The sequence below is a fragment of the Perna viridis genome, chromosome 5 (genome assembly GCF_037379345.1).
Source record: "Perna viridis isolate PV_CMFRI_1.1 ecotype Kerala chromosome 5, ASM3737934v1, whole genome shotgun sequence".
NCBI classification, from domain to species: Eukaryota; Metazoa; Mollusca; class Bivalvia; order Mytilida; family Mytilidae; genus Perna; species Perna viridis.
The window spans coordinates 1956709-1979482 of NC_142449.1; positions in this window are offsets into that span (position 1 = coordinate 1956709).

A 22774-nucleotide genomic window follows, 5' to 3' on the forward strand; every position below is an offset into this window, starting at 1 on the left:
AACTTATCATTTTGCCATGTCCTCTGCTTAAGGCTAAAAACCACTAATTCCACTTCCCATAGGCTTCTATGCTAATTTCACAATATTCAATGGCTTCTCTGGACTTTACCTTAACTTTAACCTGCAGATGACTATATATCAGCATGATTCTACATATGTCAGCTCACAATCCTCAGAATGGCATGTGGGGTTAGCAGACTTGCAGTGCAGTACTGGTCACCGGAAGTGAAGTGTCTATAAATAGCATGGGAAATCCCAGTGTTTTCACAAGATAAGGGTATATTTAGAAATCATTATGGAGATTAGGCTTCACATCACAAGAAGCAAAATGCACCTATAAATTGTACAGAAATGTTTTTCCTTTCAGAAACTGTTTAAATTTTTTAAATGAGATGAGAACTTTTTTCACAGCACTATGAGGAACAGGGGTAATTTCTGCGTAGGACTATTTTTGCGTACGTTCCGAATGCTCATTGGTTGAATTGGTGGTCTGTAACCTAAAGGGTCACTTTCTGTCTTAGAAAAAATAAATAACTACACAAGTATCTTCCTATACACATACTGAATGCATTTGCAAAGTTTCAGTGAAATGTGACAAGCACTTTTTTAAATATTTGATTTTTAAATATAGGGTAACCAAGTTGCGCGAGCAAAAAAGTGACAATATTCTACCATACTTAAATGCATTTAATATTTGCAAAGAACTTTTTCTGACTTTTCAATTAAAAAAAATCAATCACAACTTGTTTTCTTACAATATTAATAAAGAGATAGCCTTTAAAAGTAGTCATTTTCTGAAAAATTAGTCTATTTTTAAAAATTTATGTCTGACATGCCTCCCCCTTTTTCTTGATCACATGTCAAAAACCCTAATTCTTTAAATTTTCGCAAAAGGTGATATCTTTGGCTTTAAATTTGTAAATACAGTGTTTTCACAATAAAACATGACAAGTAAAGGGCACCTAAAGCAAAAAAAGTACTCAAAAATGCATTTTCCATGTTGCCATAGGGAAATGCTTATATGTCCTTAACCGCAGTAATGAAAGTGAGTTTTTCCTCATTTCTAATCAAATTTTTGCTCAAATTTACACAAAACTTGATTTCAAGTGCTGATTACCACCATATTTAAGTAAATATAGCCCTCAAAGTTAAATATTTGATATTTTCATTAAATTTTCTACACTTTTCACAAGATAGGACATAAAATTCAGCCAAAAAGACCAATTTTCCATAATTTGGACCTATAACTTAAAAAAATGCATATTTTGAAGGATTTTTGTAGTGTATTCCTCTCATAGCAAAGTTTACAAGATCTCCAAGTAGTTTAAAGCTATTCCAAGAAACTTATCATTTTGCCATGTCCTCTGCTAAAGGGTCACTTTCTGTCTTAGAAAAAATAAATAACTACACAAGTATCTTCCTATACACATACTGAATGCATTTGCAAAGTTTCAGTGAAATGTGACAAGCACTTTTTTAAATATTTGATTTTTAAATATAGGGTAACCAAGTTGCGCGAGCAAAAAAGTGACAATATTCTACCATACTTAAATGCATTTAATATTTGCAAAGAACTTTTTCTGACTTTTCAAATAAAAAAAATCAATCACAACTTGTTTTCTTACAATATTAATAAAGAGATAGCCTTTAAAAGTAGTCATTTTCTGAAAAATTAGTCTATTTTTAAAAATTTATGTCTGACATGCCTCCCCCTTTTTCTTGATCACATGTCAAAAACCCTAATTCTTTAAATTTTCGCAAAAGGTGATATCTTTGGCTTTAAATTTGTAAATACAGTGTTTTCACAATAAAACATGACAAGTAAAGGGCACCTAACGCAAAAAAAGTACTCAAAAATGCATTTTCCATGTTGCCATAGGGAAATGCTTATATGTCCTTAACCGCAGTAATGAAAGTGAGTTTTTCCTCATTTCTAATCAAATTTTTGCTCAAATTTACACAAAACTTGATTTCAAGTGCTGATTACCACCATATTTTAGTAAATATAGCCCTCAAAGTTAAATATTTGATATTTTCATTAAATTTTCTACACTTTTCACAAGATAGGACATAAAATTCAGCCAAAAAGACCAATTTTCCATAATTTGGACCTATAACTTAAAAAAATGCATATTTTGAAGGATTTTTGTAGTGTATTCCTCTCATAGCAAAGTTTACAAGATCTCCAAGTAGTTTAAAGCTATTCCAAGAAACTTATCATTTTGCCATGTCCTCTGCTTAATAAAGGGTCACTTTCTGTCTTAGAAAAAATAAATAACTACACAAGTATCTTCCTATACACATACTGAATGCATTTGCAAAGTTTCAGTGAAATGTGACAAGCACTTTTTTAAATATTTGATTTTTAAATATAGGGTAACCAAGTTGCGCGAGCAAAAAAGTGACAATATTCTACCATACTTAAATGCATTTAATATTTGCAAAGAACTTTTTCTGACTTTTCAATTAAAAAAAATCAATCACAACTTGTTTTCTTACAATATTAATAAAGAGATAGCCTTTAAAAGTAGTCATTTTCTGAAAAATTAGTCTATTTTTAAAAATTTATGTCTGACATGCCTCCCCCTTTTTCTTGATCACATGTCAAAAACCCTAATTCTTTAAATTTTCGCAAAAGGTGATATCTTTGGCTTTAAATTTGTAAATACAGTGTTTTCACAATAAAACATGACAAGTAAAGGGCACCTAAAGCAAAAAAAGTACTCAAAAATGCATTTTCCATGTTGCCATAGGGAAATGCTTATATGTCCTTAACCGCAGTAATGAAAGTGAGTTTTTCCTCATTTCTAATCAAATTTTTGCTCAAATTTACACAAAACTTGATTTCAAGTGCTGATTACCACCATATTTAAGTAAATATAGCCCTCAAAGTTAAATATTTGATATTTTCATTAAATTTTCTACACTTTTCACAAGATAGGACATAAAATTCAGCCAAAAAGACCAATTTTCCATAATTTGGACCTATAACTTAAAAAAATGCATATTTTGAAGGATTTTTGTAGTGTATTCCTCTCATAGCAAAGTTTACAAGATCTCCAAGTAGTTTAAAGCTATTCCAAGAAACTTATCATTTTGCCATGTCCTCTGCTTAAGGCTAAAAACCACTAATTCCACTTCCCATAGGCTTCTATGCTAATTTCACAATATTCAATGGCTTCTCTGGACTTTACCTTAACTTTAACCTGCAGATGACTATATATCAGCATGATTCTACATATGTCAGCTCACAATCCTCAGAATGGCATGTGGGGTTAGCAGACTTGCAGTGCAGTACTGGTCACCGGAAGTGAAGTGTCTATAAATAGCATGGGAAATCCCAGTGTTTTCACAAGATAAGGGTATATTTAGAAATCATTATGGAGATTAGGCTTCACATCACAAGAAGCAAAATGCACCTATAAAATGTACAGAAATGTTTTTCCTTTCAGAAACTGTTTAAATTTTTTAAATGAGATGAGAACTTTTTTCACAGCACTATGAGGAACAGGGGTAATTTCTGCGTAGGACTATTTTTGCGTATGTTCCGAATGCTCATTGGTTGAATTGGTGGTCTGTAACCTAAAGGGTCACTTTCTGTCTTAGAAAAAATAAATAACTACACAAGTATCTTCCTATACACATACTGAATGCATTTGCAAAGTTTCAGTGAAATGTGACAAGCACTTTTTTAAATATTTGATTTTTAAATATAGGGTAACCAAGTTGCGCGAGCAAAAAAGTGACAATATTCTACCATACTTAAATGCATTTAATATTTGCAAAGAACTTTTTCTGACTTTTCAAATAAAAAAAATCAATCACAACTTGTTTTCTTACAATATTAATAAAGAGATAGCCTTTAAAAGTAGTCATTTTCTGAAAAATTAGTCTATTTTTAAAAATTTATGTCTGACATGCCTCCCCCTTTTTCTTGATCACATGTCAAAAACCCTAATTCTTTAAATTTTCGCAAAAGGTGATATCTTTGGCTTTAAATTTGTAAATACAGTGTTTTCACAATAAAACATGACAAGTAAAGGGCACCTAAAGCAAAAAAAGTACTCAAAAATGCATTTTCCATGTTGCCATAGGGAAATGCTTATATGTCCTTAACCGCAGTAATGAAAGTGAGTTTTTCCTCATTTCTAATCAAATTTTTGCTCAAATTTACACAAAACTTGATTTCAAGTGCTGATTACCACCATATTTAAGTAAATATAGCCCTCAAAGTTAAATATTTGATATTTTCATTAAATTTTCTACACTTTTCACAAGATAGGACATAAAATTCAGCCAAAAAGACCAATTTTCCATAATTTGGACCTATAACTTAAAAAAATGCATATTTTGAAGGATTTTTGTAGTGTATTCCTCTCATAGCAAAGTTTACAAGATCTCCAAGTAGTTTAAAGCTATTCCAAGAAACTTATCATTTTGCCATGTCCTCTGCTTAAGGCTAAAAACCACTAATTCCACTTCCCATAGGCTTCTATGCTAATTTCACAATATTCAATGGCTTCTCTGGACTTTACCTTAACTTTAACCTGCAGATGACTATATATCAGCATGATTCTACATATGTCAGCTCACAATCCTCAGAATGGCATGTGGGGTTAGCAGACTTGCAGTGCAGTACTGGTCACCGGAAGTGAAGTGTCTATAAATAGCATGGGAAATCCCAGTGTTTTCACAAGATAAGGGTATATTTAGAAATCATTATGGAGATTAGGCTTCACATCACAAGAAGCAAAATGCACCTATAAAATGTACAGAAATGTTTTTCCTTTCAGAAACTGTTTAAATTTTTTAAATGAGATGAGAACTTTTTTCACAGCACTATGAGGAACAGGGGTAATTTCTGCGTAGGACTATTTTTGCGTATGTTCCGAATGCTCATTGGTTGAATTGGTGGTCTGTAACCTAAAGGGTCACTTTCTGTCTTAGAAAAAATAAATAACTACACAAGTATCTTCCTATACACATACTGAATGCATTTGCAAAGTTTCAGTGAAATGTGACAAGCACTTTTTTAAATATTTGATTTTTAAATATAGGGTAACCAAGTTGCGCGAGCAAAAAAGTGACAATATTCTACCATACTTAAATGCATTTAATATTTGCAAAGAACTTTTTCTGACTTTTCAATTAAAAAAAATCAATCACAACTTGTTTTCTTACAATATTAATAAAGAGATAGCCTTTAAAAGTAGTCATTTTCTGAAAAATTAGTCTATTTTTAAAAATTTATGTCTGACATGCCTCCCCCTTTTTCTTGATCACATGTCAAAAACCCTAATTCTTTAAATTTTCGCAAAAGGTGATATCTTTGGCTTTAAATTTGTAAATACAGTGTTTTCACAATAAAACATGACAAGTAAAGGGCACCTAAAGCAAAAAAAGTACTCAAAAATGCATTTTCCATGTTGCCATAGGGAAATGCTTATATGTCCTTAACCGCAGTAATGAAAGTGAGTTTTTCCTCATTTCTAATCAAATTTTTGCTCAAATTTACACAAAACTTGATTTCAAGTGCTGATTACCACCATATTTAAGTAAATATAGCCCTCAAAGTTAAATATTTGATATTTTCATTAAATTTTCTACACTTTTCACAAGATAGGACATAAAATTCAGCCAAAAAGACCAATTTTCCATAATTTGGACCTATAACTTAAAAAAATGCATATTTTGAAGGATTTTTGTAGTGTATTCCTCTCATAGCAAAGTTTACAAGATCTCCAAGTAGTTTAAAGCTATTCCAAGAAACTTATCATTTTGCCATGTCCTCTGCTTAAGGCTAAAAACCACTAATTCCACTTCCCATAGGCTTCTATGCTAATTTCACAATATTCAATGGCTTCTCTGGACTTTACCTTAACTTTAACCTGCAGATGACTATATATCAGCATGATTCTACATATGTCAGCTCACAATCCTCAGAATGGCATGTGGGGTTAGCAGACTTGCAGTGCAGTACTGGTCACCGGAAGTGAAGTGTCTATAAATAGCATGGGAAATCCCAGTGTTTTCACAAGATAAGGGTATATTTAGAAATCATTATGGAGATTAGGCTTCACATCACAAGAAGCAAAATGCACCTATAAAATGTACAGAAATGTTTTTCCTTTCAGAAACTGTTTAAATTTTTTAAATGAGATGAGAACTTTTTTCACAGCACTATGAGGAACAGGGGTAATTTCTGCGTAGGACTATTTTTGCGTATGTTCCGAATGCTCATTGGTTGAATTGGTGGTCTGTAACCTAAAGGGTCACTTTCTGTCTTAGAAAAAATAAATAACTACACAAGTATCTTCCTATACACATACTGAATGCATTTGCAAAGTTTCAGTGAAATGTGACAAGCACTTTTTTAAATATTTGATTTTTAAATATAGGGTAACCAAGTTGCGCGAGCAAAAAAGTGACAATATTCTACCATACTTAAATGCATTTAATATTTGCAAAGAACTTTTTCTGACTTTTCAATTAAAAAAAATCAATCACAACTTGTTTTCTTACAATATTAATAAAGAGATAGCCTTTAAAAGTAGTCATTTTCTGAAAAATTAGTCTATTTTTAAAAATTTATGTCTGACATGCCTCCCCCTTTTTCTTGATCACATGTCAAAAACCCTAATTCTTTAAATTTTCGCAAAAGGTGATATCTTTGGCTTTAAATTTGTAAATACAGTGTTTTCACAATAAAACATGACAAGTAAAGGGCACCTAAAGCAAAAAAAGTACTCAAAAATGCATTTTCCATGTTGCCATAGGGAAATGCTTATATGTCCTTAACCGCAGTAATGAAAGTGAGTTTTTCCTCATTTCTAATCAAATTTTTGCTCAAATTTACACAAAACTTGATTTCAAGTGCTGATTACCACCATATTTAAGTAAATATAGCCCTCAAAGTTAAATATTTGATATTTTCATTAAATTTTCTACACTTTTCACAAGATAGGACATAAAATTCAGCCAAAAAGACCAATTTTCCATAATTTGGACCTATAACTTAAAAAAATGCATATTTTGAAGGATTTTTGTAGTGTATTCCTCTCATAGCAAAGTTTACAAGATCTCCAAGTAGTTTAAAGCTATTCCAAGAAACTTATCATTTTGCCATGTCCTCTGCTTAAGGCTAAAAACCACTAATTCCACTTCCCATAGGCTTCTATGCTAATTTCACAATATTCAATGGCTTCTCTGGACTTTACCTTAACTTTAACCTGCAGATGACTATATATCAGCATGATTCTACATATGTCAGCTCACAATCCTCAGAATGGCATGTGGGGTTAGCAGACTTGCAGTGCAGTACTGGTCACCGGAAGTGAAGTGTCTATAAATAGCATGGGAAATCCCAGTGTTTTCACAAGATAAGGGTATATTTAGAAATCATTATGGAGATTAGGCTTCACATCACAAGAAGCAAAATGCACCTATAAAATGTACAGAAATGTTTTTCCTTTCAGAAACTGTTTAAATTTTTTAAATGAGATGAGAACTTTTTTCACAGCACTATGAGGAACAGGGGTAATTTCTGCGTAGGACTATTTTTGCGTATGTTCCGAATGCTCATTGGTTGAATTGGTGGTCTGTAACCTAAAGGGTCACTTTCTGTCTTAGAAAAAATAAATAACTACACAAGTATCTTCCTATACACATACTGAATGCATTTGCAAAGTTTCAGTGAAATGTGACAAGCACTTTTTTAAATATTTGATTTTTAAATATAGGGTAACCAAGTTGCGCGAGCAAAAAAGTGACAATATTCTACCATACTTAAATGCATTTAATATTTGCAAAGAACTTTTTCTGACTTTTCAATTAAAAAAAATCAATCACAACTTGTTTTCTTACAATATTAATAAAGAGATAGCCTTTAAAAGTAGTCATTTTCTGAAAAATTAGTCTATTTTTAAAAATTTATGTCTGACATGCCTCCCCCTTTTTCTTGATCACATGTCAAAAACCCTAATTCTTTAAATTTTCGCAAAAGGTGATATCTTTGGCTTTAAATTTGTAAATACAGTGTTTTCACAATAAAACATGACAAGTAAAGGGCACCTAAAGCAAAAAAAGTACTCAAAAATGCATTTTCCATGTTGCCATAGGGAAATGCTTATATGTCCTTAACCGCAGTAATGAAAGTGAGTTTTTCCTCATTTCTAATCAAATTTTTGCTCAAATTTACACAAAACTTGATTTCAAGTGCTGATTACCACCATATTTAAGTAAATATAGCCCTCAAAGTTAAATATTTGATATTTTCATTAAATTTTCTACACTTTTCACAAGATAGGACATAAAATTCAGCCAAAAAGACCAATTTTCCATAATTTGGACCTATAACTTAAAAAAATGCATATTTTGAAGGATTTTTGTAGTGTATTCCTCTCATAGCAAAGTTTACAAGATCTCCAAGTAGTTTAAAGCTATTCCAAGAAACTTATCATTTTGCCATGTCCTCTGCTTAAGGCTAAAAACCACTAATTCCACTTCCCATAGGCTTCTATGCTAATTTCACAATATTCAATGGCTTCTCTGGACTTTACCTTAACTTTAACCTGCAGATGACTATATATCAGCATGATTCTACATATGTCAGCTCACAATCCTCAGAATGGCATGTGGGGTTAGCAGACTTGCAGTGCAGTACTGGTCACCGGAAGTGAAGTGTCTATAAATAGCATGGGAAATCCCAGTGTTTTCACAAGATAAGGGTATATTTAGAAATCATTATGGAGATTAGGCTTCACATCACAAGAAGCAAAATGCACCTATAAAATGTACAGAAATGTTTTTCCTTTCAGAAACTGTTTAAATTTTTTAAATGAGATGAGAACTTTTTTCACAGCACTATGAGGAACAGGGGTAATTTCTGCGTAGGACTATTTTTGCGTATGTTCCGAATGCTCATTGGTTGAATTGGTGGTCTGTAACCTAAAGGGTCACTTTCTGTCTTAGAAAAAATAAATAACTACACAAGTATCTTCCTATACACATACTGAATGCATTTGCAAAGTTTCAGTGAAATGTGACAAGCACTTTTTTAAATATTTGATTTTTAAATATAGGGTAACCAAGTTGTGCGAGCAAAAAAGTGACAATATTCTACCATACTTAAATGCATTTAATATTTGCAAAGAACTTTTTCTGACTTTTCAATTAAAAAAAATCAATCACAACTTGTTTTCTTACAATATTAATAAAGAGATAGCCTTTAAAAGTAGTCATTTTCTGAAAAATTAGTCTATTTTTAAAAATTTATGTCTGACATGCCTCCCCCTTTTTCTTGATCACATGTCAAAAACCCTAATTCTTTAAATTTTCGCAAAAGGTGATATCTTTGGCTTTAAATTTGTAAATACAGTGTTTTCACAATAAAACATGACAAGTAAAGGGCACCTAAAGCAAAAAAAGTACTCAAAAATGCATTTTCCATGTTGCCATAGGGAAATGCTTATATGTCCTTAACCGCAGTAATGAAAGTGAGTTTTTCCTCATTTCTAATCAAATTTTTGCTCAAATTTACACAAAACTTGATTTCAAGTGCTGATTACCACCATATTTAAGTAAATATAGCCCTCAAAGTTAAATATTTGATATTTTCATTAAATTTTCTACACTTTTCACAAGATAGGACATAAAATTCAGCCAAAAAGACCAATTTTCCATAATTTGGACCTATAACTTAAAAAAATGCATATTTTGAAGGATTTTTGTAGTGTATTCCTCTCATAGCAAAGTTTACAAGATCTCCAAGTAGTTTAAAGCTATTCCAAGAAACTTATCATTTTGCCATGTCCTCTGCTTAAGGCTAAAAACCACTAATTCCACTTCCCATAGGCTTCTATGCTAATTTCACAATATTCAATGGCTTCTCTGGACTTTACCTTAACTTTAACCTGCAGATGACTATATATCAGCATGATTCTACATATGTCAGCTCACAATCCTCAGAATGGCATGTGGGGTTAGCAGACTTGCAGTGCAGTACTGGTCACCGGAAGTGAAGTGTCTATAAATAGCATGGGAAATCCCAGTGTTTTCACAAGATAAGGGTATATTTAGAAATCATTATGGAGATTAGGCTTCACATCACAAGAAGCAAAATGCACCTATAAAATGTACAGAAATGTTTTTCCTTTCAGAAACTGTTTAAATTTTTTAAATGAGATGAGAACTTTTTTCACAGCACTATGAGGAACAGGGGTAATTTCTGCGTAGGACTATTTTTGCGTACGTTCCGAATGCTCATTGGTTGAATTGGTGGTCTGTAACCTAAAGGGTCACTTTCTGTCTTAGAAAAAATAAATAACTACACAAGTATCTTCCTATACACATACTGAATGCATTTGCAAAGTTTCAGTGAAATGTGACAAGCACTTTTTTAAATATTTGATTTTTAAATATAGGGTAACCAAGTTGCGCGAGCAAAAAAGTGACAATATTCTACCATACTTAAATGCATTTAATATTTGCAAAGAACTTTTTCTGACTTTTCAATTAAAAAAAATCAATCACAACTTGTTTTCTTACAATATTAATAAAGAGATAGCCTTTAAAAGTAGTCATTTTCTGAAAAATTAGTCTATTTTTAAAAATTTATGTCTGACATGCCTCCCCCTTTTTCTTGATCACATGTCAAAAACCCTAATTCTTTAAATTTTCGCAAAAGGTGATATCTTTGGCTTTAAATTTGTAAATACAGTGTTTTCACAATAAAACATGACAAGTAAAGGGCACCTAAAGCAAAAAAAGTACTCAAAAATGCATTTTCCATGTTGCCATAGGGAAATGCTTATATGTCCTTAACCGCAGTAATGAAAGTGAGTTTTTCCTCATTTCTAATCAAATTTTTGCTCAAATTTACACAAAACTTGATTTCAAGTGCTGATTACCACCATATTTAAGTAAATATAGCCCTCAAAGTTAAATATTTGATATTTTCATTAAATTTTCTACACTTTTCACAAGATAGGACATAAAATTCAGCCAAAAAGACCAATTTTCCATAATTTGGACCTATAACTTAAAAAAATGCATATTTTGAAGGATTTTTGTAGTGTATTCCTCTCATAGCAAAGTTTACAAGATCTCCAAGTAGTTTAAAGCTATTCCAAGAAACTTATCATTTTGCCATGTCCTCTGCTTAAGGCTAAAAACCACTAATTCCACTTCCCATAGGCTTCTATGCTAATTTCACAATATTCAATGGCTTCTCTGGACTTTACCTTAACTTTAACCTGCAGATGACTATATATCAGCATGATTCTACATATGTCAGCTCACAATCCTCAGAATGGCATGTGGGGTTAGCAGACTTGCAGTGCAGTACTGGTCACCGGAAGTGAAGTGTCTATAAATAGCATGGGAAATCCCAGTGTTTTCACAAGATAAGGGTATATTTAGAAATCATTATGGAGATTAGGCTTCACATCACAAGAAGCAAAATGCACCTATAAAATGTACAGAAATGTTTTTCCTTTCAGAAACTGTTTAAATTTTTTAAATGAGATGAGAACTTTTTTCACAGCACTATGAGGAACAGGGGTAATTTCTGCGTAGGACTATTTTTGCGTATGTTCCGAATGCTCATTGGTTGAATTGGTGGTCTGTAACCTAAAGGGTCACTTTCTGTCTTAGAAAAAATAAATAACTACACAAGTATCTTCCTATACACATACTGAATGCATTTGCAAAGTTTCAGTGAAATGTGACAAGCACTTTTTTAAATATTTGATTTTTAAATATAGGGTAACCAAGTTGTGCGAGCAAAAAAGTGACAATATTCTACCATACTTAAATGCATTTAATATTTGCAAAGAACTTTTTCTGACTTTTCAATTAAAAAAAATCAATCACAACTTGTTTTCTTACAATATTAATAAAGAGATAGCCTTTAAAAGTAGTCATTTTCTGAAAAATTAGTCTATTTTTAAAAATTTATGTCTGACATGCCTCCCCCTTTTTCTTGATCACATGTCAAAAACCCTAATTCTTTAAATTTTCGCAAAAGGTGATATCTTTGGCTTTAAATTTGTAAATACAGTGTTTTCACAATAAAACATGACAAGTAAAGGGCACCTAAAGCAAAAAAAGTACTCAAAAATGCATTTTCCATGTTGCCATAGGGAAATGCTTATATGTCCTTAACCGCAGTAATGAAAGTGAGTTTTTCCTCATTTCTAATCAAATTTTTGCTCAAATTTACACAAAACTTGATTTCAAGTGCTGATTACCACCATATTTAAGTAAATATAGCCCTCAAAGTTAAATATTTGATATTTTCATTAAATTTTCTACACTTTTCACAAGATAGGACATAAAATTCAGCCAAAAAGACCAATTTTCCATAATTTGGACCTATAACTTAAAAAAATGCATATTTTGAAGGATTTTTGTAGTGTATTCCTCTCATAGCAAAGTTTACAAGATCTCCAAGTAGTTTAAAGCTATTCCAAGAAACTTATCATTTTGCCATGTCCTCTGCTTAAGGCTAAAAACCACTAATTCCACTTCCCATAGGCTTCTATGCTAATTTCACAATATTCAATGGCTTCTCTGGACTTTACCTTAACTTTAACCTGCAGATGACTATATATCAGCATGATTCTACATATGTCAGCTCACAATCCTCAGAATGGCATGTGGGGTTAGCAGACTTGCAGTGCAGTACTGGTCACCGGAAGTGAAGTGTCTATAAATAGCATGGGAAATCCCAGTGTTTTCACAAGATAAGGGTATATTTAGAAATCATTATGGAGATTAGGCTTCACATCACAAGAAGCAAAATGCACCTATAAAATGTACAGAAATGTTTTTCCTTTCAGAAACTGTTTAAATTTTTTAAATGAGATGAGAACTTTTTTCACAGCACTATGAGGAACAGGGGTAATTTCTGCGTAGGACTATTTTTGCGTACGTTCCGAATGCTCATTGGTTGAATTGGTGGTCTGTAACCTAAAGGGTCACTTTCTGTCTTAGAAAAAATAAATAACTACACAAGTATCTTCCTATACACATACTGAATGCATTTGCAAAGTTTCAGTGAAATGTGACAAGCACTTTTTTAAATATTTGATTTTTAAATATAGGGTAACCAAGTTGCGCGAGCAAAAAAGTGACAATATTCTACCATACTTAAATGCATTTAATATTTGCAAAGAACTTTTTCTGACTTTTCAATTAAAAAAAATCAATCACAACTTGTTTTCTTACAATATTAATAAAGAGATAGCCTTTAAAAGTAGTCATTTTCTGAAAAATTAGTCTATTTTTAAAAATTTATGTCTGACATGCCTCCCCCTTTTTCTTGATCACATGTCAAAAACCCTAATTCTTTAAATTTTCGCAAAAGGTGATATCTTTGGCTTTAAATTTGTAAATACAGTGTTTTCACAATAAAACATGACAAGTAAAGGGCACCTAAAGCAAAAAAAGTACTCAAAAATGCATTTTCCATGTTGCCATAGGGAAATGCTTATATGTCCTTAACCGCAGTAATGAAAGTGAGTTTTTCCTCATTTCTAATCAAATTTTTGCTCAAATTTACACAAAACTTGATTTCAAGTGCTGATTACCACCATATTTAAGTAAATATAGCCCTCAAAGTTAAATATTTGATATTTTCATTAAATTTTCTACACTTTTCACAAGATAGGACATAAAATTCAGCCAAAAAGACCAATTTTCCATAATTTGGACCTATAACTTAAAAAAATGCATATTTTGAAGGATTTTTGTAGTGTATTCCTCTCATAGCAAAGTTTACAAGATCTCCAAGTAGTTTAAAGCTATTCCAAGAAACTTATCATTTTGCCATGTCCTCTGCTTAAGGCTAAAAACCACTAATTCCACTTCCCATAGGCTTCTATGCTAATTTCACAATATTCAATGGCTTCTCTGGACTTTACCTTAACTTTAACCTGCAGATGACTATATATCAGCATGATTCTACATATGTCAGCTCACAATCCTCAGAATGGCATGTGGGGTTAGCAGACTTGCAGTGCAGTACTGGTCACCGGAAGTGAAGTGTCTATAAATAGCATGGGAAATCCCAGTGTTTTCACAAGATAAGGGTATATTTAGAAATCATTATGGAGATTAGGCTTCACATCACAAGAAGCAAAATGCACCTATAAAATGTACAGAAATGTTTTTCCTTTCAGAAACTGTTTAAATTTTTTAAATGAGATGAGAACTTTTTTCACAGCACTATGAGGAACAGGGGTAATTTCTGCGTAGGACTATTTTTGCGTATGTTCCGAATGCTCATTGGTTGAATTGGTGGTCTGTAACCTAAAGGGTCACTTTCTGTCTTAGAAAAAATAAATAACTACACAAGTATCTTCCTATACACATACTGAATGCATTTGCAAAGTTTCAGTGAAATGTGACAAGCACTTTTTTAAATATTTGATTTTTAAATATAGGGTAACCAAGTTGCGCGAGCAAAAAAGTGACAATATTCTACCATACTTAAATGCATTTAATATTTGCAAAGAACTTTTTCTGACTTTTCAATTAAAAAAAATCAATCACAACTTGTTTTCTTACAATATTAATAAAGAGATAGCCTTTAAAAGTAGTCATTTTCTGAAAAATTAGTCTATTTTTAAAAATTTATGTCTGACATGCCTCCCCCTTTTTCTTGATCACATGTCAAAAACCCTAATTCTTTAAATTTTCGCAAAAGGTGATATCTTTGGCTTTAAATTTGTAAATACAGTGTTTTCACAATAAAACATGACAAGTAAAGGGCACCTAAAGCAAAAAAAGTACTCAAAAATGCATTTTCCATGTTGCCATAGGGAAATGCTTATATGTCCTTAACCGCAGTAATGAAAGTGAGTTTTTCCTCATTTCTAATCAAATTTTTGCTCAAATTTACACAAAACTTGATTTCAAGTGCTGATTACCACCATATTTAAGTAAATATAGCCCTCAAAGTTAAATATTTGATATTTTCATTAAATTTTCTACACTTTTCACAAGATAGGACATAAAATTCAGCCAAAAAGACCAATTTTCCATAATTTGGACCTATAACTTAAAAAAATGCATATTTTGAAGGATTTTTGTAGTGTATTCCTCTCATAGCAAAGTTTACAAGATCTCCAAGTAGTTTAAAGCTATTCCAAGAAACTTATCATTTTGCCATGTCCTCTGCTTAAGGCTAAAAACCACTAATTCCACTTCCCATAGGCTTCTATGCTAATTTCACAATATTCAATGGCTTCTCTGGACTTTACCTTAACTTTAACCTGCAGATGACTATATATCAGCATGATTCTACATATGTCAGCTCACAATCCTCAGAATGGCATGTGGGGTTAGCAGACTTGCAGTGCAGTACTGGTCACCGGAAGTGAAGTGTCTATAAATAGCATGGGAAATCCCAGTGTTTTCACAAGATAAGGGTATATTTAGAAATCATTATGGAGATTAGGCTTCACATCACAAGAAGCAAAATGCACCTATAAAATGTACAGAAATGTTTTTCCTTTCAGAAACTGTTTAAATTTTTTAAATGAGATGAGAACTTTTTTCACAGCACTATGAGGAACAGGGGTAATTTCTGCGTAGGACTATTTTTGCGTACGTTCCGAATGCTCATTGGTTGAATTGGTGGTCTGTAACCTAAAGGGTCACTTTCTGTCTTAGAAAAAATAAATAACTACACAAGTATCTTCCTATACACATACTGAATGCATTTGCAAAGTTTCAGTGAAATGTGACAAGCACTTTTTTAAATATTTGATTTTTAAATATAGGGTAACCAAGTTGCGCGAGCAAAAAAGTGACAATATTCTACCATACTTAAATGCATTTAATATTTGCAAAGAACTTTTTCTGACTTTTCAATTAAAAAAAATCAATCACAACTTGTTTTCTTACAATATTAATAAAGAGATAGCCTTTAAAAGTAGTCATTTTCTGAAAAATTAGTCTATTTTTAAAAATTTATGTCTGACATGCCTCCCCCTTTTTCTTGATCACATGTCAAAAACCCTAATTCTTTAAATTTTCGCAAAAGGTGATATCTTTGGCTTTAAATTTGTAAATACAGTGTTTTCACAATAAAACATGACAAGTAAAGGGCACCTAAAGCAAAAAAAGTACTCAAAAATGCATTTTCCATGTTGCCATAGGGAAATGCTTATATGTCCTTAACCGCAGTAATGAAAGTGAGTTTTTCCTCATTTCTAATCAAATTTTTGCTCAAATTTACACAAAACTTGATTTCAAGTGCTGATTACCACCATATTTAAGTAAATATAGCCCTCAAAGTTAAATATTTGATATTTTCATTAAATTTTCTACACTTTTCACAAGATAGGACATAAAATTCAGCCAAAAAGACCAATTTTCCATAATTTGGACCTATAACTTAAAAAAATGCATATTTTGAAGGATTTTTGTAGTGTATTCCTCTCATAGCAAAGTTTACAAGATCTCCAAGTAGTTTAAAGCTATTCCAAGAAACTTATCATTTTGCCATGTCCTCTGCTTAATTAAGGCTAAAAACCACTAATTCCACTTCCCATAGGCTTCTATGCTAATTTCACAATATTCAATGGCTTCTCTGGACTTTACCTTAACTTTAACCTGCAGATGACTATATATCAGCATGATTCTACATATGTCAGCTCACAATCCTCAGAATGGCATGTGGGGTTAGCAGACTTGCAGTGCAGTACTGGTCACCGGAAGTGAAGTGTCTATAAATAGCATGGGAAATCCCAGTGTTTTCACAAGATAAGGGTATATTTAGAAATCATTATGGAGATTAGGCTTCACATCACAAGAAGCAAAATGCACCTATAAAATGTACAGAAATGTTTTTCCTTTCAGAAACTGTTTAAATTTTTTAAATGAGATGAGAACTTTTTTCACAGCACTATGAGGAACAGGGGTAATTTCTGCGTAGGACTATTTTTGCGTACGTTCCGAATTCTCATTGGTTGAATTGGTGGTCTGTAACCTAAAGGGTCACTTTCTGTCTTAGAAAAAATAAATAACTACACAAGTATCTTCCTATACACATACTGAATGCATTTGCAAAGTTTCAGTGAAATGTGACAAGCACTTTTTTAAATATTTGATTTTTAAATATAGGGTAACCAAGTTGCGCGAGCAAAAAAGTGACAATATTCTACCATACTTAAATGCATTTAATATTTGCAAAGAACTTTTTCTGACTTTTCAATTAAAAAAAATCAATCACAACTTGTTTTCTTACAATATTAATAAAGAGATAGCCTTTAAAAGTAGTCATTTTCTGAAAAATTAGTCTATTTTTAAAAATTTATGTCTGACATGCCTCCCCCTTTTTCTTGATCACATGTCAAAAACCCTAATTCTTTAAATTTTCGCAAAAGGTGATATCTTTGGCTTTAAATTTGTAAATACAGTGTTTTCACAATAAAACATGACAAGTAAAGGGCACCTAAAGCAAAAAAAGTACTCAAAAATGCATTTTCCATGTTGCCATAGGGAAATGCTTATATGTCCTTAACCGCAGTAATGAAAGTGAGTTTTTCCTCATTTCTAATCAAATTTTTGCTCAAATTTACACAAAACTTGATTTCAAGTGCTGATTACCACCATATTTAAGTAAATATAGCCCTCAAAGTTAAATATTTGATATTTTCATTAAATTTTCTACACTTTTCACAAGATAGGACATAAAATTCAGCCAAAAAGACCAATTTTCCATAATTTGGACCTATAACTTAAAAAAATGCATATTTTGAAGGATTTTTGTAGTGTATTCCTCTCATAGCAAAGTTTACAAGATCTCCAAGTAGTTTAAAGCTATTCCAAGAAACTTATCATTTTGCCATGTCCTCTGCTAAAGGGTCACTTTCTGTCTTAGAAAAAATAAATAACTACACAAGTATCTTCCTATACACATACTGAATGCATTTGCAAAGTTTCAGTGAAATGTGACAAGCACTTTTTTAAATATTTGATTTTTAAATATAGGGTAACCAAGTTGCGCGAGCAAAAAAGTGACAATATTCTACCATACTTAAATGCATTTAATATTTGCAAAGAACTTTTTCTGACTTTTCAATTAAAAAAAATCAATCACAACTTGTTTTCTTACAATATTAATAAAGAGATAGCCTTTAAAAGTAGTCATTTTCTGAAAAATTAGTCTATTTTTAAAAATTTATGTCTGACATGCCTCCCCCTTTTTCTTGATCACATGTCAAAAACCCTAATTCTTTAAATTTTCGCAAAAGGTGATATCTTTGGCTTTAAATTTGTAAATACAGTGTTTTCACAATAAAACATGACAAGTAAAGGGCACCTAAAGCAAAAAAAGTACTCAAAAATGCATTTTCCATGTTGCCATAGGGAAATGCTTATATGTCCTTAACCGCAGTAATGAAAGTGAGTTTTTCCTCATTTCTAATCAAATTTTTGCTCAAATTTACACAAAACTTGATTTCAAGTGCTGATTACCACCATATTTAAGTAAATATAGCCCTCAAAGTTAAATATTTGATATTTTCATTAAATTTTCTACACTTTTCACAAGATAGGACATAAAATTCAGCCAAAAAGACCAATTTTCCATAATTTGGACCTATAACTTAAAAAAATGCATATTTTGAAGGATTTTTGTAGTGTATTCCTCTCATAGCAAAGTTTACAAGATCTCCAAGTAGTTTAAAGCTATTCCAAGAAACTTATCATTTTGCCATGTCCTCTGCTTAAGGCTAAAAACCACTAATTCCACTTCCCATAGGCTTCTATGCTAATTTCACAATATTCAATGGCTTCTCTGGACTTTACCTTAACTTTAACCTGCAGATGACTATATATCAGCATGATTCTACATATGTCAGCTCACAATCCTCAGAATGGCATGTGGGGTTAGCAGACTTGCAGTGCAGTACTGGTCACCGGAAGTGAAGTGTCTATAAATAGCATGGGAAATCCCAGTGTTTTCACAAGATAAGGGTATATTTAGAAATCATTATGGAGATTAGGCTTCACATCACAAGAAGCAAAATGCACCTATAAAATGTACAGAAATGTTTTTCCTTTCAGAAACTGTTTAAATTTTTTAAATGAGATGAGAACTTTTTTCACAGCACTATGAGGAACAGGGGTAATTTCTGCGTAGGACTATTTTTGCGTACGTTCCGAATGCTCATTGGTTGAATTGGTGGTCTGTAACCTAAAGGGTCACTTTCTGTCTTAGAAAAAATAAATAACTACACAAGTATCTTCCTATACACATACTGAATGCATTTGCAAAGTTTCAGTGAAATGTGACAAGCACTTTTTTAAATATTTGATTTTTAAATATAGGGTAACCAAGTTGCGCGAGCAAAAAAGTGACAATATTCTACCATACTTAAATGCATTTAATATTTGCAAAGAACTTTTTCTGACTTTTCAATTAAAAAAAATCAATCACAACTTGTTTTCTTACAATATTAATAAAGAGATAGCCTTTAAAAGTAGTCATTTTCTGAAAAATTAGTCTATTTTTAAAAATTTATGTCTGACATGCCTCCCCCTTTTTCTTGATCACATGTCAAAAACCCTAATTCTTTAAATTTTCGCAAAAGGTGATATCTTTGGCTTTAAATTTGTAAATACAGTGTTTTCACAATAAAACATGACAAGTAAAGGGCACCTAAAGCAAAAAAAGTACTCAAAAATGCATTTTCCATGTTGCCATAGGGAAATGCTTATATGTCCTTAACCGCAGTAATGAAAGTGAGTTTTTCCTCATTTCTAATCAAATTTTTGCTCAAATTTACACAAAACTTGATTTCAAGTGCTGATTACCACCATATTTAAGTAAATATAGCCCTCAAAGTTAAATATTTGATATTTTCATTAAATTTTCTACACTTTTCACAAGATAGGACATAAAATTCAGCCAAAAAGACCAATTTTCCATAATTTGGACCTATAACTTAAAAAAATGCATATTTTGAAGGATTTTTGTAGTGTATTCCTCTCATAGCAAAGTTTACAAGATCTCCAAGTAGTTTAAAGCTATTCCAAGAAACTTATCATTTTGCCATGTCCTCTGCTTAAGGCTAAAAACCACTAATTCCACTTCCCATAGGCTTCTATGCTAATTTCACAATATTCAATGGCTTCTCTGGACTTTACCTTAACTTTAACCTGCAGATGACTATATATCAGCATGATTCTACATATGTCAGCTCACAATCCTCAGAATGGCATGTGGGGTTAGCAGACTTGCAGTGCAGTACTGGTCACCGGAAGTGAAGTGTCTATAAATAGCATGGGAAATCCCAGTGTTTTCACAAGATAAGGGTATATTTAGAAATCATTATGGAGATTAGGCTTCACATCACAAGAAGCAAAATGCACCTATAAAATGTACAGAAATGTTTTTCCTTTCAGAAACTGTTTAAATTTTTTAAATGAGATGAGAACTTTTTTCACAGCACTATGAGGAACAGGGGTAATTTCTGCGTAGGACTATTTTTGCGTATGTTCCGAATGCTCATTGGTTGAATTGGTGGTCTGTAACCTAAAGGGTCACTTTCTGTCTTAGAAAAAATAAATAACTACACAAGTATCTTCCTATACACATACTGAATGCATTTGCAAAGTTTCAGTGAAATGTGACAAGCACTTTTTTAAATATTTGATTTTTAAATATAGGGTAACCAAGTTGCGCGAGCAAAAAAGTGACAATATTCTACCATACTTAAATGCATTTAATATTTGCAAAGAACTTTTTCTGACTTTTCAATTAAAAAAAATCAATCACAACTTGTTTTCTTACAATATTAATAAAGAGATAGCCTTTAAAAGTAGTCATTTTCTGAAAAATTAGTCTATTTTTAAAAATTTATGTCTGACATGCCTCCCCCTTTTTCTTGATCACATGTCAAAAACCCTAATTCTTTAAATTTTCGCAAAAGGTGATATCTTTGGCTTTAAATTTGTAAATACAGTGTTTTCACAATAAAACATGACAAGTAAAGGGCACCTAAAGCAAAAAAAGTACTCAAAAATGCATTTTCCATGTTGCCATAGGGAAATGCTTATATGTCCTTAACCGCAGTAATGAAAGTGAGTTTTTCCTCATTTCTAATCAAATTTTTGCTCAAATTTACACAAAACTTGATTTCAAGTGCTGATTACCACCATATTTAAGTAAATATAGCCCTCAAAGTTAAATATTTGATATTTTCATTAAATTTTCTACACTTTTCACAAGATAGGACATAAAATTCAGCCAAAAAGACCAATTTTCCATAATTTGGACCTATAACTTAAAAAAATGCATATTTTGAAGGATTTTTGTAGTGTATTCCTCTCATAGCAAAGTTTACAAGATCTCCAAGTAGTTTAAAGCTATTCCAAGAAACTTATCATTTTGCCATGTCCTCTGCTTAAGGCTAAAAACCACTAATTCCACTTCCCATAGGCTTCTATGCTAATTTCACAATATTCAATGGCTTCTCTGGACTTTACCTTAACTTTAACCTGCAGATGACTATATATCAGCATGATTCTACATATGTCAGCTCACAATCCTCAGAATGGCATGTGGGGTTAGCAGACTTGCAGTGCAGTACTGGTCACCGGAAGTGAAGTGTCTATAAATAGCATGGGAAATCCCAGTGTTTTCACAAGATAAGGGTATATTTAGAAATCATTATGGAGATTAGGCTTCACATCACAAGAAGCAAAATGCACCTATAAAATGTACAGAAATGTTTTTCCTTTCAGAAACTGTTTAAATTTTTTAAATGAGATGAGAACTTTTTTCACAGCACTATGAGGAACAGGGGTAATTTCTGCGTAGGACTATTTTTGCGTACGTTCCGAATGCTCATTGGTTGAATTGGTGGTCTGTAACCTAAAGGGTCACTTTCTGTCTTAGAAAAAATAAATAACTACACAAGTATCTTCCTATACACATACTGAATGCATTTGCAAAGTTTCAGTGAAATGTGACAAGCACTTTTTTAAATATTTGATTTTTAAATATAGGGTAACCAAGTTGCGCGAGCAAAAAAGTGACAATATTCTACCATACTTAAATGCATTTAATATTTGCAAAGAACTTTTTCTGACTTTTCAATTAAAAAAAATCAATCACAACTTGTTTTCTTACAATATTAATAAAGAGATAGCCTTTAAAAGTAGTCATTTTCTGAAAAATTAGTCTATTTTTAAAAATTTATGTCTGACATGCCTCCCCCTTTTTCTTGATCACATGTCAAAAACCCTAATTCTTTAAATTTTCGCAAAAGGTGATATCTTTGGCTTTAAATTTGTAAATACAGTGTTTTCACAATAAAACATGACAAGTAAAGGGCACCTAAAGCAAAAAAAGTACTCAAAAATGCATTTTCCATGTTGCCATAGGGAAATGCTTATATGTCCTTAACCGCAGTAATGAAAGTGAGTTTTTCCTCATTTCTAATCAAATTTTTGCTCAAATTTACACAAAACTTGATTTCAAGTGTTGATTACCACCATATTTAAGTAAATATAGCCCTCAAAGTTAAATATTTGATATTTTCATTAAATTTTCTACACTTTTCACAAGATAGGACATAAAATTCAGCCAAAAAGACCAATTTTCCATAATTTGGACCTATAACTTAAAAAAATGCATATTTTGAAGGATTTTTGTAGTGTATTCCTCTCATAGCAAAGTTTACAAGATCTCCAAGTAGTTTAAAGCTATTCCAAGAAACTTATCATTTTGCCATGTCCTCTGCTTAAGGCTAAAAAC